Source organism: Pleurodeles waltl, chromosome 6, assembly GCF_031143425.1.
Source record: "Pleurodeles waltl isolate 20211129_DDA chromosome 6, aPleWal1.hap1.20221129, whole genome shotgun sequence".
NCBI classification, from domain to species: domain Eukaryota; kingdom Metazoa; phylum Chordata; class Amphibia; order Caudata; family Salamandridae; genus Pleurodeles; species Pleurodeles waltl.
Window position 1 is genome coordinate 990,354,615 of NC_090445.1, and position 20,668 is coordinate 990,375,282.

Consider the following 20,668-nt stretch of genomic DNA (forward strand, 5'->3'; position numbering starts at 1 on the left):
GGACTATGTACTTGGCCTGAGAAGTAGAATCGCTGAGTACATGAAAAAGGCCAGCAAAAACCTTCAGGCCAGCCAAGAGCTCTAAAAGCAATGGTTTGACCAGAAGGCTGTCCTGACAGAGTACCGCACAGGACAGAAGGTGTGGGTATTGGAGCCTGTGGCCCCAAGAGCACTCCAGGACAAATGGAGTGGACCCCATCTAATTATAGGGAAGAAAGGTGAGGTCACCTAACTGGTGGACCTGTGCATTGCCAGAAGCCCCCTTAAGGTGTTTCATGTCAATCGCCTAAAGCCTTATTATGACAGGGCTGACTTAACCCTGCTCATGGCTACAGATGAGGGACTGGAAGAAGAGAGTGACCCTCTCTCTGATCTGTTCTCCACCACAGAAACTGATGGTTTAGTGGCGGGAGTAGTTCTGGCAGACTGCCTTACTGCTGAGCAGAAGGAAGACTGTAAAAATCTCCTTGATCAATTTTCTGAACTCTTCTCCCTCACACTTGGTACAACTACTTGGTGTGAACATACAATTGACACTGGAGACAGTTTACCTGTCAAAAGTAAAATTGACAGGCAACCTGACCATGCCAGAGATTGCATAAAAGCAGAGGTTCAGAAAATGTTAGACCTTGGAGTTATTGAGCCTTCTGATAGCCCCTGGGCCAGCCCAGTGGTGCTTGTCCCCAAACCACGTAGCAAAGAAGAAAAGAGAGAAATGTGGTTTTGTGTGGACTATAGGGGTCTCAATACAGTAACAAAAACAGATGCTCTCCCTATACCCAGGGCAGATAAGCTAATAGATACACTGGCATCTGCCAAGTATCTAAGCACTTTTGACTTGACTGCAGGGTATTGTCAGATCAAGATGTCAGAAGATGCTAAAGCAAAAACTGCATTTTCTACCATAGGAGGGCATTATCACTTCACAGTGATGCCCTTTGGATTGAAAAATGCACGTGCCACTTTTCAGAGGCTGGTGAATACAGTCCTACAAGGTTTGGAAGCTTTTAGTGCAGCATATTTAGACAATATTGCTGTCTTTAGCTCCACCTGGGATGAACACCTGGTCCACCTCTGGAAAGTTTTAGAGGCCCTACAAAAGGCAAGCCTAATTTTCAAGGCTTCAAAGTGCCAGAATGGGCAGGGGAAAGTGGTTTATCTGGGCTACCTGGTAGGTGGGGAACAGATTGCACCACTCCAGGGGAAGATTCTGACCATCATGGACTGGGCTCCCCCTACAAATCAGACCAAGGTCAGAGCCTTATTAGGTCTCACTTGGTATTACAGGAGGTACATTAAGAACTATGGCTCCATTGCAGCACCTCTTAATGATCTCACCAGTAAGAAAATGCCCAAAAAGGTACTGTGGACAGCTACCTGTCAAAAAGCTTTTGAGGAGCTTAAACAGGCAATGTGCTCTGCACCTGCCTTAAAGAGCCCAAACTACTCCAAAAGATTAATTGTTCAAACAGATGCTTCTGAATTAGGGGTAGGGGCTGTACTGTCACAACTTAACTCAGAGGGTCAGGATCAACCTGTTGCTTTCATTAGCAGGAGGTTGACCTCTAGAGAAAAGCGTTGGTCTGCCACAGAGAGGGAGGCCTTTGCTGTGGTCTGGGCACTGAAGAAGCTGAGACCCTACTTGTTTGGGACTCACTTCATTGTTCAGACAGACCACAAACCTCTATTATGGCTTAAACAAATGAAAGGTAAAAACCCTAAATTGTTGAGGTGGTCCATTTCCCTACAGGGAATGGACTATACAGTGGAACATAGACCTGGGAGTACCCACTCCAATGCAGATGGACTCTCCAGATATTTCCATTTCGACAATGAAGACTCATCTGGGCAAGGTTAGCTTTATTGTCCCTCGTTTGGGGGAGTTGTGTACGAAAGTACTATCTTCCTTGGCATGTAACCCCCATTTTTTTTACCTGTATGTCAGTATGTTTTTGACTGTCTCACTGACCAACTTTCTTGAAGATAACAACCTGCTCGACCCCTCCCAATCTGGTTTTCGTGCCAACCACAGCACGGAAACCGCCCTCATCGCAGTCACCGACGACATCAGAACCCTGATGGACTACGGAGAAACAACCGCCCTCATCCTCCTGGACCTCTCGGCTGCATTTGACACCGTGTGCCATCGCACCCTAATAACTCACCTCCGCTCCACTGGAGTCTAAGGACAGGCCCTGGACTTGATCATCTCGTTCCTCTCGGACCGAACCCAAAGAGTCTACCTCCCGCCCTTCCGCTCGGAAGCCACCGAGATCATCTGCGGCGTTCCATAAGGCTCTTCGCTCAGCCCCACCCTCTTCAATATCTACATGAGCCCCCTCGCCAACATCGCTCGCAAACACAACATCAACATCATCTCCTACGCAGACGACACCCAGCTGATACTCTCCCTCACCAAAGACCCAACCACCGCCAAAACCAACCTACAGGATGGAATGAAAGACGTCGCAGAATGGATGAAGCTCAGCCGCCTGAAGCTGAATTCAGACAAGACGGAGGTCCTCATCCTCGGACACTCCCCGTCCGCCTGGAATGACTCCTGGTGGCCCACGGCTCTGGGCACCGCACCAACCCCAACAGACCACGCACGCAACCTCAGATTCATCCTGGACCCCCTCCTCACTATGACCAAGCAAGTCAACGCCGTCTCGTCTTCTTGCTTCCACACCCTTCGCATGCTCCGAAAAATCTTCTGATGGATTCCCGCCAAAACTAGAAAAACTGTTACCCACGCCCTCGTCACAAGCCGCCCGGACTACGGAAACACCCTATACGCAGGAACCACCGCAAAGCTACAGAAACGTCTTCAACGCATACAGAACTCCTCTGCACGCCTCATCCTCGACATACCGCGTCACATATCTGCCCACCTGAAACACCTGCACTGGCTCCCCGTCAACAAAAGGATCACTTTCAGGCTCCTCACCCACGCACACAAAGCCCTACACAACAGGGGCCCCGAATACCTCAACAGACGCCTCTCGTTCTACACACCCACCCGTCAGCTTCGCCCAGCCAGCCGTGCCCTCGACACCATCCCTCGTATCCGCAGAACCACCACTGGAGGTAAATCCTTCTCCTACCTGGCAGCCAAAACATGGAACTCCCTCCCCGTTCACCTAAGAACTACCCAGGACCACCTCACCTTCAGGAAGCGCCTCAAGACTTGGCTCTTTGAGCAGCAGTAACCCCCCCCAGCGCCTTGACACCCTCACGGGTGAGTAGTGCGCTCTATAAATGCCTTGATTGATTGATTGATTGATTGACTGGGATCCTGCTGGTCAGGACCCCAGAGCTCATAGTTAATGGCCTAATGTGTGTGTCTGTGTAGTGCTTAACAGTGTCACTGAGGCTCTGCTAATCAGAACCTCAGTGCTTATGTTCTCTCTGCTTTTAAATGTGTCACTGTAGGCTAGTGACTTAATTTACCAATTTCAATTGGCACACTGGACCCCCCCTTATAAGTCCCTAGTATATGCAACTAGGTACCCAGGGCATTGGGGTTCCAGGAGATCCATGTGGGCTGCAGCATTTCTTTTGCCACCCATAGGGAGCTCAGACAAACCCTTGCACAGGACTGCTATTGCAATCTGTGTGAAATAACGCACACATTATTTCACAGCCATTTTCACTGCACTTAAGTAACTTATAAGTCACCTATATGTCTAACTTTCACTTGCTGAACGTTAGGTGCAAAGTTACTAAGAGTGAGGGCACCCTTGCACTAGCAAAGGTGCCCCCACATAGTTGAGGGCCATTTCCCCGGACTTTGTGAATGCGGGGACGCCATTACACCAGTGCACTCCATATAGGTCAATACCTATATGTAGCTTCACAATGGTAACTCCGAATATGGCCAAGTAACATGTCTAAGATCATGGAATTGCCCCCCCCCCATTACAAATCTGGTATTGGGGAGCCAATTCCATGCATCCTGAGGGCTCCACCATGGACCCCCAGTACTGCCAAACCAGCTGTCTGAGGTTTGCACTGCGGCTACAGCTGCTGCCACCTCACAGACAAGGTTCTGCCCTCCTGGGGTCTGGGCAGCCAAGTCCCAGGAAGGAAGAACAAAGCATTTCCTCTGAGAGCAGGGTGTTACACCCTCTCCCTTTGGAAATAGGTGTTACAGGCTGGGGAGGGGTAGCCTCCCCAGCCTCTGGAAATGCTTTGAAGGGCACAGGTGGTGCCCTCCTTCCATAAGCCAGTCTATACCGGTTCAGGGGCCCCTTCTCCCCTGCTCTGGCACGAAACTGGACAAAGGAAAGGGAAGTGACCACTCCCCTGTCCATCAGCACCCTAAGGGTGGTGCCCAGAGCTCCTCCAGTGTGTCCAAGACTTCAGCCATCTTGCTTTGCAAGGTGTGGGGGCACTCTGGGGGGCTCTGAGTGGCCAGTGCCAGCAGGTGACGTCAGAGACCCCTCCTGATAGGTCCATACCTGATAAGGTAGCCAATCCCCCTCTCAGGGCTATTTAGGATCTCTCCTATGGGTTCTCTACAGATTATGCTTGCAAGTTTCCTTCAGGAATCCTCTGCAACAACTTTAGCAACCTCTGACCTCGGATCAACAGCAGCCTGCTCCAAGAAACGCTGTAACTGCAACAAAGTATCTACAATAGATACTTTTCTTCAGCAACCTCAGCTCCAAGTCAGCAACTGTAACAGTTTCCACGGTGTGCACGCTCTGAGGACTCCCTGTCTTTATCCTGCACCAGAAGGACTGAAGAAATCTCCTGTGGGGTGACGGAGTCCCTCCCCTGCTCCAGCAGGCACCTTTCAAGACAACAACTGGTACCCCTGGACTCCTCTCACAGCGACAAGCGTGCTCCTAAGGACACAGAGTGTGGACATCATCGACATAGACTGTCCTGAGGTCCTGCTGACACAATTTGGAGGAGGTAACGCCTTGCCTTCCCAGAGAGCGACGGTCCCCTGTGTACTGCGTCTTCTTCACCTCCTGAGGCCTCTGTGCACTATTTGCTAAATTTCTTCGTGCACAACCTGGCCCGGGTCCCCAGCATTCTATCCTGTGACGCTCAACTCGCTGAGTTGCTCTCCAGCAGCGTGGGACCTTCCTTTGTTGTGCTGCATCAACCGAGTTTTGCACCTCCTTTGTACCCGTGTCCTGGGAACTCCAGGGGTGCTGGCTGGCATCCTGAGGGCTCTCTAAAGTGCTGAGAGCCCCCTCTTCTTCCTCACACAGAGTTGAGGCCCCCAGATACCTCCTGGTCTATCCAGCGCCATTTTGACGAAAACAAACTTTTGACATAGCCAAGGCTTGTTGGCGACTTCCAACACGAAATCACGTCTGCAACGATCTTCACGTTGTGGCACATCCTTTGCATCACACAGGAACCCGCTGGCATCTTACTTGGGTGCATTTCTGCAGTTTTCGACTAACCGTGGGCTCTTCTTTTGCACCCCCTTCTGGGTTGGCAGGGGCTCCTGTCCTTCCTGGAACTTCTTTCGACTTTTGGACTTGGTCCCCTTCCTTTGCAGGTCTTTAGGTCCAGGAATCCAGCAGTTGTTTTTTGCAGACTTGGTTGGCTGCTGCAAAATCCCAATCACGAGGTGTAGTGTCTCCTAAGGAAACTTTCAGTACTTTACTCCTGCTTTTCTGGGCTCTGGGATGGGGTAATTTACTTACCTTTACTGTATTCTAACTCTCCCAGCGATTCTGCGCCCACTGCACTTGTCTAGGGGGGAATTTGTGATTTGCATTCCACTTTCTTAGTATATGGTTTGTGTTGCCCCTAGACCTATTTTCTCCCATTGCAAGCTATAGCATTTCGTATTGTTTGCATTGTTCTATGACTACCACCTTGTCTAATTTTGGTGTCTAGTGTGTATATTGTGTATAATACTTACCTCCAGAAGGAGTATTGTCTCTAAGATATTTTGGTACTGTGTCACCAAAATAAATACCTTTATTTTTGGTAACACTGAGTGTTGTCTTTACTTGTGTATAAGTACTGTGTAACTATAAGTGGTATTGCATGAGCTTTGCATGTCTCCTACTTCACCCTAAGCTGCTCTGCTATAGCTACCTCTATCAGCCTAAGCTGCTAGAACACTACTACATTTAACTAATAATGGATAACTGGGCCTGGTATAAGGTGTAAGTACCCAAGTTACCCACTACAAACCAGGCCAGCCTACTACATGGCAGTACAAATCAGTTTTGCAGTTAGTTATGTTAAGATATAATCAGAAATCTTCCATAGAATCTGATGTTAATTGAACCTCATTATCTGAAATAAGGGTAGCTGGGATTCCTTCCGTACAGAATGTGTCTTTTAAATATTTTATAAAGGATTCTGTTGTTCTCTGGTCAACCATTCTCACAATCACCCAATGTGAATGGTAATCCACTAGTACAAATGCAAAGCATTTTACTACCCCTAAACGGTTAATAGGACCTATTTTGTCCAGGGTCAGTTTTTCCAGGGTTTGTCAGGAATGGATATTGGTGAGATGGGAACTTTATGGACAATTTTAGACTTGTCGCTAGTTGCACATAAGGAGCAATCCTTGACCTTTATCTCTACCACAGAATCCATGTCAGGGAACCAATACCGCCCAGTTATCTGTGACTTTGTTATGCTCCTGCCCAAATGGACTTTATGGGCAAGGTCAAAGATTCTGTCTCTGAATTTGCTGCATTTCATTCCTCATTACTAATAGCAGAAGAGTTTATCACCATAAGTGAATACTCTGATGTTTCAAAGTCTTCTTTTACATCTAAATGAATCCTTGATGAGAAACCAGCAGCTGTGTTTTGATTACCAGGTACACAATCTATATTGAAACAGAAGCTCTCTAGTCCTAAGATCTATCTGGCAATTCATGGAGTGCTATAGTGTGAACCCTTGTTTGAGAACAAGTAAGGAGTTTGTGTTCTGTGTGAATATCAAACTGTATTCCCAATAAAAAGAACTTGAAATGTTTAATGGCCCAGGAGCATGCTAGGGCTTCTCTTTCAACAGATGAACAGTTTGATTCTGATTTACTCAGGGCCCTAGAAGCAAAGGCTACAATTCTTTCCATGCCATGTATAATTTGAGAAAAAGTGGCACCTAAGCCTTTTTTGCTGGCATCCATTGTAAGGATAGTTTTACGACTGTGATCAAAATTGCATAGGTATGTGCTGACATAATGGCATGTTTTACTTTTTCAAAGGAGATTTGATGCTCATCAGACCATTTGTATGGAGCATGTTTTTTTTTAGTAAATCTCTTAAATTGTAATTAAGTTCTGAAAAGTTCTTGAAATGTTTAGCCATACATGTTGCTACTCCTCAAAATGATTTAAGTTCAGCTTTGTTTGTAGGAGTACTTGCTTTCTTGACAGCTTCTGTTCAATACAATGTGGGTGTGAAGCCATCTTTGGAAATGGTGTGCCCCAAATACTCAACAATACTCACACCTTTTTCGCACTTTTCATTAATGCTAGTCCTGCCTCCCAGAACCTATTAAGGACACCTCTTAGAAGTTCATCATGTTCTTCGATTGTGGCTCCATATATCAGAACATCGCCTTGAAAGCACAGAGTTTAAGGAATGCCCTTTAGAATGTGCTGCATCATTTTCAGAAATATGGCGGTGGCAGACGCCAATCCAAAAGGCATCCTGATAAACATGAAGGAACCCATCGGAGTGGTGAATGCTGTGAGACATTTAGATTCTGGATGTAACTCTACCTCATGGTATGCATCGGAAAGATCAAGGACTGAGAAGGAAACTGCTTCTCCCATAGTGCTCAACATTTCATGAATTCAAGGCAGGGGGTGTCTTTCTATTTTAATACTTTTATTTAAGTCTCTTAAACTTACACAGTCTAATTTTCTTACTTTTGTTTTTCTTTGCAATCATGATGGTAGCTAATTATTTAGAACTCTGAATGGGTTGAACAATTCCTATAGCCTTTAATCTGTTGAATTCCCTTTCCAATGTTTTTTTCATTAAGTGTGGTAAAGGTCTGGTTTTATATACCATTGGTTTGGCATCTGATTTTAATTTAATTTTATGTTGGAAATTTTTTAACAAACCTAAACTGTCACTGAAAACTTCAGGAAACTCGTTGTAGATTGGATTATTTGTACTAGATTGATCAACTACCATCACCTGTTCAGGGTTGCTAGGGTCCAACTAATTCCTTGTTCTTTCTGGTGTTGCCAACCCAATAAATTAGATCCTTCTTTAACTACATATACTTTACCTACTGTGGAACGGTCTTTGAATGTTATGCAACTTTTGAACATACCTTTGAGGGGAATAGGATCTCTATTGCATCCTTTAGGTTTAATGTCAGGATTCTTGTATGTTGCTTATATTTGCTATCTTATCAAATTCAGAAACATTTATTAGAGTAAAATGTGAGCAAGAGCCTGCAAAAACATTGACTGGGTTACCATCAGAATATATTTTGCATTCTTGGTATTCTGTGGTTTGTAGTTCATCTTTTACTTGTAATATGATTTTCTTAACTAATTCTCTTCAAAAGCTTTATCATCTAGCTCTTTATCATTTCTGCACATGCATGCAAAATGGCCCTTTTTATTACATTTGCGACAAGAAGCTGTTCTGGCTTGGCAAAAGTAGAACTGGCTAGGTGATTGCTATTACCACAGCAGAACCACTTTAACGTGATAACTTTTTCTGTTTTCTTACAGAATTACTAGGTTTTTATTGTACACTTCCATATCTGATTTTTTTCCTCTAATTTTTTATATTTGTTCAGAAAGTGGTTGTGACCTTATTTCTTTCAAGCATTTAGCTGTATTTTTAAAAGATTTGGCTATCTCTGTAGCCTCATGTACATCTAGTTGTTTTTGTAATAATTTCTCTTGGATTCTCATGTCGTTAGTACATCTTATTAATTGATCTTGCATGAATCCCTTGAACCTTTCAAGTGTTGATGTTGTGTATACTGCATTACAATATTACATGAAACTTTTCTTGCAGTCGTTATCATTGAACCTTCCTTACTGTTATGATTATGTTATTCTTTTTGCGCATAGCCTTTTTATTTATTGGGCACTGCTTCAACCCAAGCTCACCTAAATGTTGTGTTAGGTATCCATTCTGAAGCGAAATGTGTGATCTTGGTGACGTTTTTCCACACTTGGTGTTACAGCTGGAAGGTGAATGGCACAATCAGTGGGGGATCCTACTGCGACTCATGAGCATTCAGTAAAACTTGTTAGTGATCTTCACGGGAGCGTCCTGTGCTCATTCTGGTTTGTGAGGATCCACACTGCAGTTATTTTTTTATTATTATTTTTATATAGCGCACACTTGGCCTAAAGAGCATTAGTGCACTTTACCTGAAACCGAGATTATATTACGCATTTTTTAAGCTTGCTGAGGAGGCATACGCCTGTGGCTCTGCTGAGGCAACATCTGCCTACTCACGAAAAAGAAAACAAATACAAATACGACACGCTGCTTCTGTCACCTTCACTCGTGAACTGGATTTGAAAAAGCATGCTGGGACGTGTAGGCCACATACGGGACGTACTGGTCGACTGACATTTTTACCTACGCAGTTAAAAAAAAAAAAACGTCCATGTACTACTACGAAGTCGCGTACTTGCGAGTTTTTACACATCCGGGATACCCTGCATCAGACCACATTTTAAGGTTCGTGCTTTTAAGTGTGCTGTATCTACTGTGTTTTGTTATGTCGCTTCCGAATGAACCCGAAAAAAGTTAGGTGCGTCATTGAAGCGGATCCCACTGAAATACTGCTGCGCGACTAAATGCGGAGCACTTTTCTGGCTGAGGGTGCGCGCGTAGTCACAGCTCGAGCCCAAATGGCAAGCTCCTCTGTATTGGTGCTGAGATATCAACGAGGGTGTAAGGCGTGCGTGCTCCTCTACGGCAGCACCTGTCACCCGTCCCTCCATAGGCTAAGCGCCCACACACGCCACACTTTCTTCTGGCACTGACGGTTTGCTTTCAGCGCGGCTTCTCGTAAAAAGGACAGTCACACCTTCTCAGAATGGAAGGGGAAAGCGCGCGGCCTAACGGGAACGACGCGCGCGCGATGACGTGCTCTCTTCCCGGAGTGCTGCTGGGGCTGGGCTTTAAACGGAAGGCAGCGCGCGAGCTGTCAGCTTGCGCGAGCACGGGAGTCTGTTTTGCCACATGCACGCGCTCGAGCTGCTGTGAAGAGTGGTGGGCTGATCGCAGCTACGGGATCAGAGCGGCAGGTACTGTAAGGAGGGGAGAGTTGTACTCGCGTTCAGAGCAAGAGATCCAGGTCCTTTCCCCCACCTAGGAAGTCCCTGTAATGCCACAGAGTCTGCCACCCGCACCTGCCGGATGTTAACTTTGCCCTGAACTTTATCCCGTAGCTGTGACAGGAACCCGCCCTCCCGCTAGGAGGAGGGGAAAGCGAGTGCCACGGGCAACGGGTGTCGGAGCAGAGGGTGCCAGAAAGAGGACAGATTGCAAAAAAACAATAGAGATGGGACACCTAGTGCAGGGGCAGTTGTGGGCGGAGCACACGATATCAGGCATAGCTGGGGAGGTGCACAAAGTACGGGCTCAGTTTGTGGAGGGGACGCAATGCGCCAGGGCTGATTGTGCCAGGAGCATAGAGGGCAACCGGTAATGGTATACGAGCACTATTTGTGCCAAGCTTAACTGCCAGAAATTAGAAATCGGAAGGGGTAACTCAGTATGCCAAGGGCAAGTGGAAAAATTGGTTGAGAGTGCACGAGTCAACGGAAAGAAACAGAAAAGAGCAATTCAGAGTGCCAGAGACAAATTAAAGGAGCAGGGAATAGCTAATCAAACCGTGAGGGTCAATTAAGAGAGCAACCGAAAGTGACAGTCAAATGGAAGGGGGTAGCAGAGAGTGTAAAGGAAACTGGGATAGGTGAGCCAAAGCTCAGAATACCACAGACCCTCCTCCCCAGTTCTCTCTCACCTTCTTCATAGATGTTGGGAAGAGCAGCGACTGCCAGTGGGAACAAAGCAAACTGTTCAGTTGGATATCTGGAAATGGGACGTACGGCTAGGGTTAACTTGGGCTTTAAAGCGTTGTGCCTGGGTCAATTAAGGGACAAGAGCAGAGTACCAAGGTGGTTGATATATAGCAGTAGTGCCTGTTGCGACTGCAGGAGGTTCGGAGAGTTGCCAAAACAGTTGGGATTGGTACTCAGTGCGTCAGGTTCACTATGAGTGAATGGTTGAGGGTCATAGAGTGCCAGGCCATTCTGGGAGAGCAGGAACACTCGCTGCAGCAAGGTGGTAACTGGACAGGAGCAGTGAATGTAAAAGGGAACCTTTTAGATGAGCAGAGATTGATAGCGCCAGTGGCTTTTAGATTAGCAGAGACTTGATAGCGCCAGTGTTTGCAGTAAAAGTTTTTGTGTCACCTAGAGAGAGGGGAGCACAGTGTACTATTGGTAATCTCGAGAGAACCGGACTAAAAAAGAGAGAAAGTTAAGGAAGAGAGGGCCGCCGTTAAGTAGACATGGATTTGATACAGTCAGGGGCAATATACAAAAGGATAAGAGTGTTCAAGGGACAATCTAGGGAGGTGCCCAAAGCATATGTAATAAGTTTGTTCTGTGCCGGAGGAAACCGCCCACCCTTCTCCCCACAAACCCATGCCCCCGTCTTTCCTCCCTGGGGGGGAGGAGGAAGGCGAAGTAGTTTTCTTCGAGCAAAAGAGGTAGGACTAGAAAACCCATGAAGAGTAAAGTGAAGTGCTGTAGGCAGAAACGGAAGATTATTTGAGTGCTAAGTGCAGGTACAGAATCCTAAGGTACATTAAGCCAAGGACCACAGAGAAAAACATAGTGACAGGGAAAGCTGTGAGAATAAGAGCTTTTACCCTGAGAAGGTGGAGAGGGGCACAAACTCGGGAAAGGGTACAGATTGCCTGGGATAAGTGTATCGATGTGTGTAGAGTGTTACTAAAAAAGGTTTAATTTGCAACTTATTTACCTATTTGTAATTCCATACTCAAGTCAAACCATTTTAAATCTATCAAACCCGAAGGTTCAAAAGAAGGGATGTAATGCCTACAAGATTAGGAGACTGACCTAACTAGAAATCATAATCCCCTGGCGAGGACAAGAGATTGAGGTTTTTATCCTTCTTCTTAAGGGTTTTTCAAAGTTGTCAACTGCACAACAGGACTTGCTGAGTGTCTTTGTCACTACCCACTGGCAACTAACGGTGGAGTAAATCAACCCCAAAAGGGAACTATCCAGAAGAAACAAAAATATATTCTCTCCTTCCCCACACATAGCATCCAGCCCTTTAGAATGGCAGTATTTCTGGAAAGAGGCCCAATAATGGAAATACGAATGCTTAGACTGATATAGCTAAATCACAACAAACCCACTCAGTCTACAAGTGGAGTAAAACTATAATCTTTGAAGACACGAGGAACGTGGTGAGGTGAAAGGTGAGTCATAAAGACCAGTTCTAGAGGTGTCATTAACTGACAAAGGCGAGGAAAGCAAGATTATTGGGGCTAAGATGGAACTATAAGATCCCTCACTCTTGATCCAAGTTAGAATCCTCAAAATGAGTGTTAAAGAAGGAAGGCATAAATATGAACATCTGGTTAGGGACAATACAGGGCATCAACCCCGTGTCCCCCACCCCCCCAGCACAACCCCTTCTAACTTGAAGCCTTTGGCACAGAACTGGGAAGTGAGGTCATTATCCTGAAGTGCAAAACAATACATCATTTCCCCCTCCATCTCTGGCAAATGACTTTCAATATCAGTGGGTCCAGACAGAAATCCAGAGAGGATGGAAAAACACTGCTTCCACATCCACACGCCTGGATGTACTGCACTGAGAGATAATAGCCAGTTCTTAATTTATTTTTTGAACCACAAGTTCAAGTTTGACGCAAATACATAAAATGCAAGGTACTCCACACAGGTAAGTTAGGAACTTTGAATTAGAGCAATAGCATACACAGTTTTAGTAAAAAATGGCAATAAGCTGACACAGTGCAAATAATCAACAGTTCCTGGGGGATGTAAGTAATGGTTAGTTTGTCAGGTAAGTAAGGCACATACAAGTCTAAGTTCCTGGGCATAGGCAGCCCACCATTAGGGGTTCAAGGCAAAGTTACCACACCAGCAGCTCGGGGCCGGTCAGATGCAAAGGTGAAAGAGGAGCCCAAAACACATAGGGGGTCATTCCGACGGCCGCGAATGACGGAAGCACCGCCAACAGGCTGGCGGTGCTTCCCTGCCCATTCTGACCGCGGCGGTAAAGCCGCGGTCAGAAAACCGGGTCCGGCGGTTTCCCGCCAGATTTCCCCCGGCTGGGCAAGCAGCGCTGCCCAGGGGATTCTGACCCCCTTCCCGCCAGCCTGTTTCTGGCGGTTTACACTGCCAGGAAGAGGCTGGCGGGAACGGGTGTCCTGGGGCCCCTGGGGGCCCCTGCACTGCCCATGCCACTGACATGGGCAGTGCAGGGGCCCCCTAACAGGGCCTCAGCCTGCTTATCACTGTCTGCATAGCAGACAGTGAAAAGCGCGACAGGTGTAACTGCACCCGTCGCACACCTGCAACAGCGCCCGCTGGCCCAGCGGGAAGGTCGGAATGCCGCCAGCGGTCAAATGGCGGTTCCCGCCAGGCGGGCGGCAACCGCCGCCCGCCGGGGTCAGAATGACCCCCATAGGCTCCTATGAAGAACCGGGGTGCTCCGGTTCCAGTCTGCCAGCAGGTAAGTACCCGCGTCCTCGGAGGGCAGACCGGAGGGGGGGTTTGTAGAGCACTGGAGGGGACACAAGTAGGCACAGGGGCAGCTGGGTGCAGTGTGCAAAGCAGGTGTCGGGTTTTGTATAGGTTTCAATGGAGGGACCCAGTGGTCACTCTTGCAGTGCAGACAGGGCACAGGGGGGGCTTCTTGTGCCAGCCACCGACTGGGCAAGGCAGAGGGTCGCCTGGGAGTCACTTCTGCACTGAGGTTCGTTCTTTCTGGTCCTGGGGGCTGCGGGTGCAGTGCTTGGTCCAGGCGTCGACTCCCTTGTTACAGGCAGCCGCGGTCAGGGGGAGCCTCTGGGGAGTCTCTGCGTGCGTCGCTGTGGGGGCACAGCGGGGTCGTCTCTGGCTGCTCACGAGGTCGCAGTTGCCTGGGAGTCCTCCCTGTAGTGTTGGTTCTCTGGAGCTCGAGCTGGGGGCGTCGGGTACAGAGGGTGAAGTCTCACACTTTCGGCGGGAAGAGTGAGGTCTTTAAAAGTTGCAAAGTTGTTGCTGTTGTTGATCAGAGCCGCTGCTCACTGGAGTTTCTTGGTCCTTTAGTTCAGGGCAGTCCTCTGAGGCGCCAGAGGCCGCTGGTCCCTGTTGGATGCGTCGCTCTTGCAGTTTTCTTCGAGTCAGGAGACTAGGGCTGGGGCCAAAGCAGTTGTCATCTCCGTCTCTGCAGGGGTTTTAGGTCAGCAGTCCTTCTTGGTTCAAGTTGCATGGATCTGATTTCCTGGGTTCTGGGGTTCCCCTACATACTAAATTTAGGGGTGTGTTTAGGTCAGGAGGGCAGTAGCCATTGGCTTCTGTCCTGGAGGGTGGCTACACCCTCTTAGCCTCCTCCCTGAAGGGAGGGGGGCACATACCTAATCCTATTGGGGGAATCCTCCAAAACTAAGATGGAGGATTTCTAAAGGCAGGGGTCACCTCAGCTCAGGGCACCTTAGGGGCTGTCCTGAATGGTGGGTGACTCCTCCTTGTTTTTCTAATTATCTCCTCCAGCCTTGCCGCCAAAAGTGGGGGCAGTGGCCGGAGGGGCGGGCATCTCCACTAACTGGGATGCCATGTGGCGCTGTAACAAAGAGGGTGAGCGTTTGAGGCTCACCGCCAGGTGTTACAGTTCCTGCAGGAGGAGGTGAGAAGCACCTCCACCCAGTACAGGCTTTGTTCCTGGCCACAGAGTGACAAAGGCACTCTTCCCCATGTGGCCAGAAACTCGTCTGGTCGTGGCAGGCTGGCAGAAACTGGTCAGCCTAGCACTAGGAGTTGGACTGGTATTCAGGGGGGCATCTCTAAGATGCCCTCTGGGTGCATTTTACAGTAAATTCCACACTGCCATCAGTGTGCTTTTATTGTGCTGAGAAGTTTGATGCCAAACTTCCCAGATTTCAGTGTAGCCATTATGGAACTGTGGAGTTTGTGTTTGACAAACTCCCAGACCATATACTATTTATGGATACCTTGCACTTACAATGTCTAAGGTTTTGCTTAGACACTGTAGGGGCATAGTGCCCATGCACATATGCCCTCACCTGTGGTATAATGTTCCCTGCCTTAGGGCTGTAAGGCCTGCTAGAGGGGTGACTTAACTGTGCCACAGGCAGTGTGAGGTTGGCATGGCACTCTGATGGGAGTGCCATGTCGACTTAGTAATTTTCTCCCCACCTGCACACACAAGCTGTGAGGCAGTGTGCATGTGCTGAGTGAGGGGTCCCCAGGGTGGCATAAAACATGCTGCAGCCCTTAGAGACCTTCCCTGGCATCAGGACCCTTGGTACCAGGGGTACCACTTACAAGGGACTTATCTGAGTGCCAGGGCTGTGCCAATTGTGGGAGCAAAGGTACAGTTTAGGGAAATAACACTGGTGCTGGGGCCTGGTTAGCAGGGTCCCAGCACACTTTCAATCATAACTTGGCATCAGCAAAAGGCAAAGAGTCAGGGGGTAACCATGCCAAGGAGGCATTTCCTTACACACCCTGTCTACCAGCATGTGTGGTAAGAGTCCTGGGGATAGAAAGATTCAAATATACACCTGTCGTGAGATGATACTCTTCCAACCAACATGTGAGATCCTCCCTGATGAATGGTATGAAAAGACTCCTGCTCCTGAGGTTCTGTGATGCTGGTTTCCATGATAGTGGACAATGATGTGCTGGCAAACCATGGTGAAACTTGGCCTGTAGAACCACTGTCATTCTAGGTGCATTTTCTTCCAACAAATGTAGCCATGACTTGGCTCTGGGAGTCTCCTACCCAAATAGAGCCAGCACATGACGTTGAAGACTCTGAGTTTGTGTTCTGGAAACATCACTAGACCCTCACTGGTGCAAAATGTGTTCTCCAATCAACTCCACTACCTGAGCAGTTACCAATTGAGGCTTCTAGTTGATCAAGAGACCATCGTATTAAGAGACAGTACTTGATTCATATGAAGCAGCTTCTATTCCCTGAATGACAAATAGCTGTCAATCGTCACAGTAAGGATGCATCATTAATATCCTGTCATGAAGCTGCCCCATCAGAAGATCTATGACTCTGGTAAATACCCTAGGTCAGATTTGAGGCCGAATGGAAATACAGAAAACTGAAATTGGGGTTCTTTTAACAAACCTCAAAAACCTATGGTAGCATTTTCTTACTGAAATGCTTTGTAAATTTCCAGACACTTGCAGTTCCGTGTGCTGAATCAAAGAATGATCTTTTTTTTAAAGCAGTCCACCGTGAAATGTGCAGTTGTTACCCGTACATTAACCGTCTTGGGGCCTGAAACAGGGCAAAGTACTTCTGAATTTCTGCACAAAATAACACATCAAACCCCTATTTGTCTCTGTCCACGGGACAGGTAGAATCACTGCCTTCTGAAGTAGAGTAATGCCCTAATTACTTATGGGTAATTTCATTACCCCGAGTCCTACTCACTCACTTTTATTTCATAACCTATCTCTGCTTCTCTAGAATCCAATCGCAAGACTACCACATAAATATAAGCCTTTCCCCCCCCCCCTCAGCTCTCCTTTTAATGTTAAAAGTAAGAACATAGAAGAAAAACAACTCAGTTGTTGAGGACAGGAGGGGCTATGAATTAAAGATGAGGGAGTAGGACTCAGAATAAAACAATCACCGGTAAGTAATTAGTGCCTTACTCCTATGTTCCTCCTTCGCCTTATGTTCATAACAAGTGAGATATACTAAGCAATAAAAAACAGCCAACTGAAGTTGAATGCTCAAAACGAAATGGGCTTTTATTAAAGAATACATGTACACACTCTATTACTTTCGGAGGGCAGCACTTTATACCCCAGCACTGAATCCAGATGAATCTCCTCTGGCATCCTATAGTGCTTAATGAACGTAGATAGAGATGCCCATGTCTCAGCCCTACATATATCCTGAATTGTGGCTCCTTGCAATTGTGCCATCGTTAAAGACATATTTCTGATAGATCTTCCTTGTACGCCTAGTAGAGGAGTCTGCCCCACTGCCAAATAGGCCAGTGCTTTGAGCAGTCTGATCCATCTACTTGAAGAAGAAGTTGTTAGTTTTCTCCCTTTTTTGTGGCGGGACCAGAATTTAGAAGTACTGACTTTATGAATGACTCCACTCCTTGTAACTAAGCCAGAATAGCTCTCCTGACGTCTGCCCTGCAGTTTTCGCTCTTTCTTTGATTCTGGACAACAGTAGAACTCTGGCAGTATCACTTCCTGTTCCCTGTCAGGAGAGTTCCCATTAAATCTAACTTCCACAGGAGCAGATGCCTTTTACCCAATTCCCTCCAACAGATGCATGCTCAGACTTTAACTGATTATCTGAACCCTGCATCCGCCAGGGGGAAAGGGGATTGGGAATAGAAAAAAAGAGGCCGCCTCCAGACCCAGTTCCAGCCTGTGTTTCCCAGTTGAAGATAGGATATTCAGTGTGTGTCTCTGAAAACCTGCACCTTTCTTCTTATTGGGATTTCTTTAAAGGAAGGACCTGCATTCAGATGAAAAGAGCATAGATAAGTACATTCCTAATGTGCATTCAACTGTTCAGCCATTCACATTCACCCAATTCCATTGTTCTCCTAACCTGGATCTTTTGCGAGACTAGCCTTTTTCTAAGAGAACAATGTTAACTTAATGTCTTCTTTTCTCCAGGAGTCAGAGGTTTCCAAGGTTCTCTGGATAACAGTTCAAAAGTTTACACATATACAAACTACTAATGTATTTTATAGGAAACAAAAACTCCTTCTCAGGGTTCACTTTTCTCAATCACAGTCTCTAGGAATTAGTCTGAGCACCGAGGCTTGTCTCTAAGACTGACAAGTCTGCAAAGCAAAGAGTTCTTTAGAATATATGTATATATGCAAGTCTGGAAATCATACAAAATGATTCCGTACTGCAGTTGCTTGAAGTTCTGTTACGCCAAAACAAACTCTCCTCAGAAAGCGAATAGCCAATTGTTGTAATAAGGAAAAAATTCAGCTTCTTCAAAAGGGAAAAAGTAGCTGGTGTGCACACCGTAACAAGAAAAATAATTACTTACTCAAAACTGGAAGAATTCATTATGAAACAAAGCGCCTCAGGAACACTGCTCATTCTCCTCAGGATGACAGTTGAAGTGCAGTTCTCCCAGAGAGAAACAGATGGCGGGAAGCTTCAACACGAGACTAAGGTAGAAACATTAGAGGGCTGAACTCACAAGAGTTTGCAGCCACCATCTTGAGTGGCAGTTAAACCTGAAGAAGCTAGTTGTAAGAATAACCTCCGCAAGAGCCACCGGGAGTGAGGACGCTGCTGCAAACAACGTGGGTACAAGGAAAAGGGGAATCGTTTTTGCTGAAGGAAGAACAACAATGCTAGCAATAGTTTCCCTGACATTCCCTATGAAAAATCGGACTCCACCTTAGGCAAAAAAGAAGGAATGGTCCTCAACACAACTCTGTCTTGGAATACCATAAAAAAGGGTAATTTGTAGGAAAAGGCACCCAATTCTTCCATTCACCTTGCCGAGGTAAGGCATACCAAGAAAAGGGTTTTGAGAGTGACATGCATGAGATCTACACTTTCCAATGGCCCTAAAGGTAGACATCAATCCATTTTAAACTAGAGTTTTTCCATAAAATCCTAAAAGGCCTCAAGGCTGCCCCTGGACCTTCAGTGTTCCCACTTTTAACCCCAAATTGTTTCACTTGTGCAGAAACTCCAAAATAGGAAACAAATCCACAGTAGTGTCACCCCATCCCTTCCTGGTACACCAACGGCTAAATGAACCCCAGTGTCTCCCATTGGACCTGAGGGTGGAGGGTTGTCTAGATCCCTGTAGGGTAACAGCTAACTCCTCTAACAAACGCTGCTGTTTCATACCTCTTCTTCCACTGACCATGCAGTCAGATTGAGTTTTATCAGAGACTCTTGTCTGAAGATGGGAAATAAAAGAGGAAATGGAAGAATAGTTAACCTGCACTCCCCCTCTGCCTTCAGTACCTTTGTACCATATGCCTTTCTTTTGAGCCAACCCTTGGGACTTTGGCTTTCTCTGCTGAAGTAAAAAGATGTGCTTGGGAGACCTTAGCAAAGAGAAAGGAGACTGAACATCTTGTGATGGAGGCAGAAGTTGAGAGAGGAGGGAATCTCTCTGCTCAAGGTATCTGGCACCTTCTTGCATACCACTGAATATGCACCACCGAGAGGGACACTGGAGAGTGCTTAGCACAATGAAAAATATTGTACGCTGTCCCAGCCAGTGAAGTGGCCTTTGTACCTCCCTGTTTGCTGAGATAGTATTTAGCTGTCATATTGTCTGTGTAAATCAGGACTGCATCCTCTCTGATCTGAAGCTCAAAGGATATCATACTGCCTCAAACGCCCTCCAATTTGAAGAATGTTGATTCGCCTTTAGAAACCAAGAGCACTGTATCATTTGATTTCCCCCCCCCCCCCCCACCAGGCTCCCCATCCTGTTAGGCTAGCATCTCAGTGAGAACCATCAGAACTGGGGGAACAAGATGGATTCCCCTGAAAAGATACTTCAAGTTCAGTCTCCAACAGAGATCTGTTGTGGCTTTCTATGTCATCTGGGATCTCACTTTGAAGTCCTGTGAACTTGGCAACCACTTCTCTAGAAGCATGCCAGCAGTTTGTGTAGATAAAATCCTGCCCACGGAACAAGGAAAATGTTTGCTGCCCAGTCTCCCTCAACCCTGAGTCAAAAACCTACGTCTGGTGCCTTCTGCAAAAGTAGCTCTGATGTGGGACTGGATTTTTAGTGCTCTGTTCTCAGCTACTGTCACTAACCCACAGTCCGTATGGTCTCTTGCTCCTATAAAACATGGTTCCCTTCATGGTTCTAGAGTGGATTTTTCCACCGATGATGGCTTCGACGACGGAGCAATAGCTGTTGATGACACTCCAACCATCAACGACGTCTCTACTGTTGACGTTCCCACTGTCGTCGACGATCGATACATCGATGCTCTCGTCGACGATACCACAGTCGACGCCACCACAGTCGACGGCAAACCACTCGTCGATGATGAAGACTGCAGTAAAGGTTCAGAGGCCATGTTCATTGCCTCTGTTGTCATCAGGAGACCAGGATGCTCACAGGAGGGGGAAAAAGTATCACCTAACACCCTCAGTTACATCTCCTAGCAAGGTTTCAGCCTTTTACCCTCGCATCTCTTGGATGAAGATGACTCGGATGAGGAGGGTTTTTATGGAGTCACCAGCAGCCCTTCACAGTTAGCAGATTACATGGCCTCTCTGGACCTTCATGACGCGTACTTTCACATTTCCATTCATCCGCTCCACAGAAAGCACCTGAGGTTTGCGGTCAATGGCAAACATTTCTCGTTCGAGGTCCTTCCCTTTGGCCTACGTTCAACACATAAATCTTTACCAAATGTCTAGCGCCAGTGGCGGCCTATCTAAGGAGAA

General features: G+C 46.9%; 1 protein-coding gene across 2 annotated transcripts in view; it reads left to right on the forward strand.

Annotated features, from left to right (window-relative positions):
- The first annotated feature begins 9,481 nt into the window (after positions 1–9,481).
- The window catches only part of PCGF5 (polycomb group ring finger 5), a 479,167-nt gene continuing 467,980 nt past the window's right edge, over positions 9,482–20,668 (forward strand). Inside the window, exon 1 of one of the 2 annotated variants that reach the window (XM_069239871.1) lies at positions 9,482–9,662. The gene's annotated coding sequence lies outside the window, so the exon portion shown is untranslated. Of the gene's footprint in view, positions 9,663–10,050; positions 10,235–20,668 lie in introns of those variants that run through there. The other variant, XM_069239870.1, reaches the window with a different exon arrangement.